This window comes from Emys orbicularis, chromosome 21 (genome assembly GCF_028017835.1).
Source record: "Emys orbicularis isolate rEmyOrb1 chromosome 21, rEmyOrb1.hap1, whole genome shotgun sequence".
In the NCBI taxonomy this organism is placed as follows: domain Eukaryota; kingdom Metazoa; phylum Chordata; order Testudines; family Emydidae; genus Emys; species Emys orbicularis.
This window is the reverse complement of record NC_088703.1, coordinates 1,736,347-1,745,030: the sequence shown is the minus strand read 5'-3', so window position 1 is coordinate 1,745,030 and position 8,684 is coordinate 1,736,347.

The window sequence follows — 8,684 nt, the reverse complement described above, 5'->3', positions numbered from 1 at the left end:
TCCCAGCCAGGACCCTTGGCCTGTGCCTGCTCTGCCCTGCGCTGGAGCAGACTGGGTGACGCTGACGCCCACTCGCTACACAGCACAAGTGCCTGGGAACCAAGTGCAGCTGGGCGGCCTGCGCTAGACGGGAGCTGCTGGTCCATCCCGGCCTCGACCCCCTTGGATGGAGGAAATAACCGAGTTCCCTCACTAGCTACGTGGCCTGGCTGCACTGGCGGGCATTGCCACGGGAGGCTGGGAGGGGGCTCCCCGCTATGGTGAAGGATCCGACCTGATTCCTGGACCCTGCAGGTCTAGAACCGTGGTCACCGGAGCTGAAACCCAGTTTGCTTTGTTCTGTGTAGTTTCCCCTCCCCTCGGGGGGTGCCCAGGGGTCCTGGCCGACCCCCACGTGCTCAGATATCGCGTTCCAGCGCCTAGCAACCCAGGGAGACCAGGCCCCCGTGGTGCCAGCTGCTGGACAAGCACAAAGCAGGACACAGGTTGTGCCTCAGAGAGCTCTCGGTCTAAATCACCCATCACAGCCTGTGACGTTATTGATATAATCTGGGACCATATAGAACATGGTTGCAACCAAAGTCCTGTAGTGGCACCAAATCTTGTATAAAGGGGGTCAAATGAGGTGTCTAAGACAAGATTCTGGTTTGCTGGTTATGATTATGCTGTCTATATGTGTGTATCAATTTTGTAGTTGAAGTTGTGAATATTGGCTCTATACTGTCTGTATTTCAAACTTATGCTATGCTTCTGGGTGACATCCCAGACAAGTTGGTGTTAGCTCTGCCTAGCCTGCTTGATGGCCCGTTAAGGACCATCAGCTATACAATGGACCCATGGAGAGAAGGCAAATATGCCTTGAGACTCAGCAAAGTATGCAGGAACTTGCCCATGTGACTCCAGACTCCATTTTGCTGTAATTTTCCACAGTAAGAACAAAGAGGTGTTCTTACACCTGGAAAAGACTATAAAAGGCTGATGCCTCGTTTCCATCTTGTCTTCAATCCTGGTTCTTACCTCTGGAGGGACTTTGCTACAAATGGAAGCTCTACAGAAAGGACTGAATGACCCGTCCCAGCGGGGGATGTTCCAGAGACTTGATTTGAACCTGCAGTTTATTTCATCACTGCTACAAGCCTGAACCAAGAACTGTGCCATTACTGTATGTAATTGATTCCATTTAACCAATTCTAGCTCTCATCTCTATCTCTTTCCTTTTACGAAAAAACCTTTACATTTTAGATTCTAAAGGATTGACAACAGCGTGATTTGTGGGTAAGATCTGATTTGTATATTGACCTGGGTCTGGGGCTTGGTCCTTTGGGATCAGAAGAACCTTTTTTTTCTTTTACTGGGGTCTTGGTTTTCATAACCATTTGTCCCCATAACGATGGCACTGGTGGTGATACTGGGAAACTGGAGTGGCTAAGGGAATTGCTTGTGAGACTTGTGGTTAGCCAGTGGGGTGAGACCAAAGTCCTCTCTGTCTGGCTGGTTTGGTTTGCCTTAGAGGTGGAAAAACCCCAGCCTTGGGCTGTAACTGCCCTGTTTTAGCAATTTGTCCTGAATTGGCACTCTCAGTTGGGTCCCGCCAGAACCGCATCGTTACACAGCCCCACTCCAGAACGCAGCTCAGGGAGACGCCTCCTTAGCAGCAGCCACTGGGGGGCTGCGGGTCGGGACTGAGGGGCATCGGCCGAGCTGTGTGTGGTGGGGGGATCCCAGGCTGGGATAGCAGAGGGGCTGCGGGTCGGGACTGAGGGGCATCGGCCGAGCTGTGTAGGGGGGATCCCAGGCTGGGATAGCAGAGGGGCTGCGGGTCGGGACTGAGGGGCATCGGCCGAGCTGTGTAGGGGGGATCCCAGGCTGGGATAGCAGAGGGGCTGCGGGTCGGGACTGAGGGGCATCGGCCGAGCTGTGTGTGGTGGGGGGATCCCAGGCTGGGATAGCAGAGGGGCTGCGGGTCGGGACTGAGGGGCATTGGCCGAGCTGTGTAGGGGGGATCCCAGGCTGGGATAGCAGAGGGGCTGCGGGTCGGGACTGAGGGGCATCGGCCGAGCTGTGTGTGGTGGGGGGATCCCAGGCTGGGATAGCAGAGGGGCTGCGGGTCGGGACTGAGGGGCATCGGCCGAGCTGTGTGTGGTGGGGGGATCCCAGGCTGGGATAGCAGAGGGGCTGCGGGTCGGGACTGAGGGGCATCGGCCGAGCTGTGTGTGGTGGGGGGATCCCAGGCTGGGATAGCAGAGGGGCTGCGGGTCGGGACTGAGGGGCATCGGCCGAGCTGTGTAGGGGGGATCCCAGGCTGGGATAGCAGAGGGGCTGCGGGTCGGGACTGAGGGGCATCGGCCGAGCTGTGTGTGGTGGGGGGATCCCAGGCTGGGATAGCAGAGGGGCTGCGGGTCGGGACTGAGGGGCATTGGCCGAGCTGTGTGTGGTGGGCGGATCCCAGGCTGGGATAGCAGAGGGGCTGCGGGTCGGGACTGAGGGGCATTGGCCGAGCTGTGTGTGGTGGGGGGATCCCAGGCTGGGATAGCAGAGGGGCTGCGGGTCGGGACTGAGGGGCATCGGCCGAGCTGTGTGTGGTGGGCGGATCCCAGGCTGGGATAGCAGAGGGGCTGCGGGTCGGGACTGAGGGGCATCGGCAGCAATAGCTTCTGTGACCCCAGTCCAACTCGGCTACAGCACCTTCTGCCGGCTCCTCAGGCTACGGCAAAGCCTGCAGAGCCACTGGCCATTATCTTTGAAAACTCCTGGCGATCGGGGGAGATCCCCGACAATTGGAAAAAGGCGAATGTAGTGCCCAGCTTCAAAAAAGGGAAGAAAGAGAACCTGGGGAACTACAGACCGGTCAGCCTCACCTCAGTCCCCGGAAAAATCATGGAGCAGGTCTTCAAGGAATCCATTTTGAAGCACTTGGAGGAGAGGAAGGTGATCAGGAACTGTCAACATGGATTCACCAAGGGCAAGTCATGTCTGACCAACTGATTGCCTTCTATGATGGGATAACTGGCTCTGTGGATATGGGGAAAGCGGTGGACGTGATATATCTTGACTTTAGCAAAGCTTTCGATACAGTCTCCCACAGTATTCTTACCAGCAAATTAAAGAAGTATGGGTTGGATGAATGGACTATAAGGTGGATAGAAAGCTGGCTAGATCGTCGGGCTCAATGGGTAGTGATCAACGGCTCGATGTCTAGTTGGCAGCCGGTATCAAGAGGAGTTCCCCAGGGGTCCGTCCTGGGTCCAGTTTTGTTCAACATCTTCATTAATGATCTGGATGATGGGATGGATTGCACCCTCAGCAGGTTCGCAGATGACACTAAGCTGGGGGGAGAGGTAGATACACTGGAGGGTAGGGATAGGGTCCAGAGTGACCTAGACAAATTGGAGGATTGGGCCAAAAGAAATCTGATGAGGTTCAACAAGGACAAGTGCAGAGTCCTGCATTTAGGATGGAAGAATCCCATGCACTACTATAGGCTCGGGTCCGACTGGCTAAGCAGCCGTTCTGCAGAAAAGGACCTGGGGACTACAGGGGACGAGAAGCTGGCTATGAGTCAGCAGTGTGCCCTTGTGGCCAAGAAGGCCAATGGCATATTGGGCTGTATTAGTAGGAGCATTGCCAGCAGATTGAGGGAAGTGATTGTTCCCCTCTATCCGACACTGGTGAGGCCACATCTGGATTATTGCATCCAGTTTTGGTCCCCCCACTTCAGAAGGGATGTGGACAAATTGGAGAGAGTCCAACAGAGGGCAACAAAAATGATTAGGAGGCTGGGGCACATGACTTACAAGGAGAGGCTGAGGGAACTGGGGTTATTTAGCCTGCGGAAGAGAAGAGTGAGGGGGGATTTGATAGCAGCCTTCAACTACCTGAAGGGGGGTTCCAAAGAGGATGGAACTCGGCTGTTCTCAGTGGTGGCAGATGACAGAACAAGGAGCAGTGGTCTCAAGTTGCAGTGGGGGAGGTCTAGGTTGGATATTAGGAAACACTATTTCACTAGGAGGGTGGTGAAGCACTGGAACGGGTTCCCTAGGGAGGTGGTGGAATCTCCTTCCTTAGAGGTTTTTAAGGCCCGGCTTGACAAAGCCCTGGCTGGGATGATTTAGTTGGGAATTGGCCCTGCTTTGAGCAGGGGGCTGGACTAGAACCTCCTGAGGTCCCTTCCAACCCTGAGATTCTGTGATTCTCTGATTCTAAGCTTTAGCTCTGGAAGTTGCTGGTTTAGTTCCAGGGGTACAACTCAGATAGTGGCTATTGGCCTCGCGGAGGAGGGACAGTGGAAAGCCCTTGTTAAAATGCTGCTCTCCATTGGTGGGTAGAACTGGATTAGTTTCCTGACCCCTGTGATTCCTGCAGTGTTTTAATACAGCTGCATGTCAATGGATACATCTAGGAACAAAGAATGCAGGCCGTGCGTACAGGGTGGGGGGACGCTATCCTGGGAAGCAGTGACTCTGACAGAGATTTGGAGGAGAACCAGCTGAACATGAGCTCCCGGTGTGACACCGGGGCCATAAGGGGTAACGCCAGCCTGAGATGATGCATCAACAGGGGAATCTCGAGTAGGAGCAGAGAGGTTCTTTCCCCTCTGTATTTGGCCCTGGTGTGACCACTGCTGGGATCTTGCGTCCAGTCCTGGTGCCCACAACACAAGAAGGATGTTGACGAATCGGAGAGGGGTCACAAGAGAACGATGAAAGGAGGAGAAAACCTGCCTTGGAGTGATAAATGGATTGAGCTCCTTGAGTCTAATTTAACCAAGAGAAGGCTCAGGGGTGACTTGATCACAGTCTACAAGTACCTACACTGGGAACAAATATTCAGTAACGGGCTCTACAATCCAGCAGAGGAAGGTCGAACCTGAAGTTGAAGCTAGACAAACTCAGACCGTAAATAAGGTGGGAATTTTTAACGGTGAGAGTCATTAACCATTGGAACAATTGACCAAGGGTCATGGTGGATTCTCCATCACTGACCATTTTAAAATCAAGATGGGCTGTTTTTCTAAAAGCTCGGCTCTGGGAATCATTTCAGGGCAGTTCTCTGGCATGTGTTATACAGAGGTCAGACTAGATCACAGTGGTCCCTCCTCGCCTTGCAACCCATGAATCCTTAGAGAGACCATTTGCTCCAGCCGTTGCTGAGACGCTAGTTTCAGATATTTAAAAATTAGACCTGGTTGGAATTTTTTTTTCCACCCATGGAAAATTTTGCCTTTTTGTCTGAAAACTTTCAGGTTTTGGGTGGAAAATGAAGTATTATTATTAATAGGGCTGGACAACAACTTTCCATAAAAAGGTTTCCCCCAACAGAAAATTAATTCGAGGTTGACCAAATGAAAATTTTGACAGCAAGCATCTGTTTTTGCGAAAAGAAGAATTCTTCTTCCCTTGATTGCATCTTCTGAGGTCGGGTTGTTGTGCAAGCATCCAACCACCTTCCTCACGCCAAGGTGGAACTAAGATCCATCTTCATTAATGCAGTCTAGCTATTGCTTCTTTTCCAGTTGTCTCATGTCACGTGGGTCGACCCACAACTGCGCTCAACCATGTGCATCGTAACCGGGACGATTCACTGCACACCAGTACCGCTGCTCCCCATGTTAAGAAAATCACTCCTCTACACTCCTTCATGAGGATGCTCCAGGCAGAATGGCTGAGAAGATCAGGACAAACCCAAGCCTACCCCTATAAACAGTTCTCTTTAACAACCCAAGAGCGTGTTTGTCATCAGGGCGCCCGTTGTGGGCCCATTTGTCCAGCCCAGATTTCTTGTGGCACGAAGAATGGTCTACAGCGGACGTCAGAAACCAGACTCGTAACTGACCCGGCCATGCGTCTACCCAGCTTTGGTTTGCCATGCCACTCTCAGGTCCTTGTGAACGGATTTTGAGTGGGCCAGTTTCAACGCAGAGCCAGCCTTCACACCTGGGACCTGTTAAAGGATCCCATGTGTGACTGCAACCAAAGACTGACGACTGCCCTCGGAGCAGATTTGACATTGTCTGAGGGCTTTGCGCCTCCCTAACGAGGCTGCTGCAAGAAGGAGGCAACTGCTTCCTTGGCTTTCCTCTTTCTTACCACTGTTTCCTGCCTTGCGGTCTTCACCAGGTTCTCTTTGCTCCTCCTCCACAGGCGTCTGAACCAGCAAAGTTGCGTTTCCTGGATTTTGTCAACTACTTCCCGGACTCTGCCTTCCGTCCTAGTTTTATGGCGTGAGGTGGTTCCGAGAGAAGCAGACTCGTCCCACGAAGATACTTGGTCAAAACCTCAACCATCAGAGGTGGGAAGGGGGGAGACTTAATGGAAAATGTACAACCAGGCCCCAAAAAATAAATTGCTTGGGTGTCTCCGTACACCCCCTCTGTCGGCTCGCCACCCACCCCGTCTGCTCCAAACAACGTCCGCTGAGCTCTGTGCGATGGTCCCAGAGTGCCAGGGAGCTTTCAGCGCCTGCGATTGGACGTTGTGAGGAGGTTCCTTTGCTTAGTCGTTAATAGGGGATGGTTGACCACCCTGTAGCTCTGTGTGGGAAGCAGCATGGCTCAGTGAATAGACCGCTGGAGTGGGACTCGGGGGAGGTAGGTTCTGTCACTGGCCTGCTAACCGAGGGCGAGTCACTGGCCCACTCTGAACCTCAGTTTCCCCACCTGTGAAATGGAGACAACCATACCGACCTTCTTCATAAAGTACTTGGAGATCGACTGATGGAAGACACTATAGAAGAGCGAGGTGTTATTGTTGGATGCCTCTTGTCTGCCTGGGATTTACAGCCAGGTTTAATGAGGCTTTAGTTTTTCCTTATTATTTGTATTAGGGTAGCACCTGGGGCCAGGACTTCATTGCGCTACATGCTGTACAAATGTAGGACAGCAAGACAGTCTCTGGCCCAGAGAGCTGAAGGATGGCTACTTGTAAATCGGTTCTTGAGTGTCCAGGGAGAGTGAAGTGTTCTCCTACTGGCTTTTGTATGGTACCATTCCCGATGTCCGATTTGTGTCCGTTTATTCTTTTACGTAGAGACTGTCTGGTTTGGCCAATGTACATGGCAGAGGGGCATTGTTGGCACATGATGGCATCTGTCACATTAAAAGTAGCCATCCTTCAACAACAAAAACTTCGAAAGCAGACTTCAAAGAGAAACTGCAGAACTAAAATTCATTTGCAAACTTTAACACCATTAATTTGGGCTTGAATAGGGACTGGGAGTGGCTGGCTCTCACTACAAAAGCAATTTTCCCTCTCTTGGAATTGACACCTCCTCATCAATTATTGGGAGTGGACCACATCCACCCTGACTGAATTGGCCTTGTCAGCACTGGTTCTCCACTTGCGAGGTAACTCCCTGCTCTCCATGTGCCAGGATATAATGCCTGTATCTGGAATTCTCACTCCATGCATCTGAAGAAGTGGGGTTTTTACCCACGAAAGCTTATGCCCAAATCAATCGGTTAGTCTTTAAGGTGCCAGCGGACTCCTGGTTGTTTGTGTGGACACAGACGAACACGGCTCCCCTCTGATGATTATCACGAGACTCGGGACAAAATCATGAGAGTTGGCCACAGGCCCCTTGAATTCTGCACAGGCCATGTCCACAATGGGGCTCTGGGAGGGGGCGGTAACTGATCCCCTGTTGTGAATCCAGATGACCTTTCCTGAGCCGCCTGTGCAAAGGGTGACAGCAAAGGCTGCATCTGGTTCCTCCTTTTCCTTCTGGCCGCACGTGCGTCAGTCCCCCGCTTGGTGGCACCACAGGCTGCCTGTCCAGCCCACATTCCTGCCTTCAGTACGAAGGCTGTTCCTATGCCTCCCCCCCCACACACAATATTTGTTCTCAAGTTCCCCCCACAACCCCCCTGTTAATTTATGTTAATATATTCCGCTGTCTGCCTTGTGTCATCTGGCAACTCCTTTTCCCTTAGGCAGCCTCCCAGCCCCTCCTCAGATGTTCTGCAGGATCTTCTGCAAGTTCACTGAAAGATTTTTTCCCCTCCTTTAGAAAAAAAAAAAATTGCATGGGCCAGAGAAGGAATTTTTCTCTGCAAAGCGCCATTAGCAGCTCTGATCCCTGCTGAGATTGCGCCGCTAGCTCCTGGGGCTGGCTTTCTCCGGGCTGCGTAACTTTTTTTTTTTGAGGGGGGAAAGGGGAGCACAAGTTCCTTCCCAAGTGGCATCAGAAGAACCCCCCCCCCCCCCCCCCCCCCGGTGCCAAACCTATGATCCTGGTTTAGGAGTGATTCTGCTTAGGTTTCTTTAAATCAAGCAGCATATGCAACGCCGTGCCTTTAAATTTCATCTGATTACCAAATCCAGGTCTGGAGATCACCCAAGAGATCCACCCGTCTCCCCACAAAAAAGATCTATCCATTTGGATCTGCTGATCAGAGATCTGCTGATTCCCAAGAGGTCTATTGGTTTCAGATCTGTCAGTCTCCCGTCTTCAAGAGCTTTCCATTTGGACTGACTGATCTCCCAGAGATCTAGCAATTTCAAGATCTATCAACTTCACATCTGCTGATCTCCAAAAGACTGTGGCTCTTCTTGCTTTTCGACGGGGTTTTCAGCTTGGATTAATTGATCTCTCTATCGGATTGGTTGAACTATTGACTCTCAGATCTATTGATCTCGGAAAGAGCTATCAACTCCGAGCTATTGATCTCAGAAAGATCTGTTGATTAG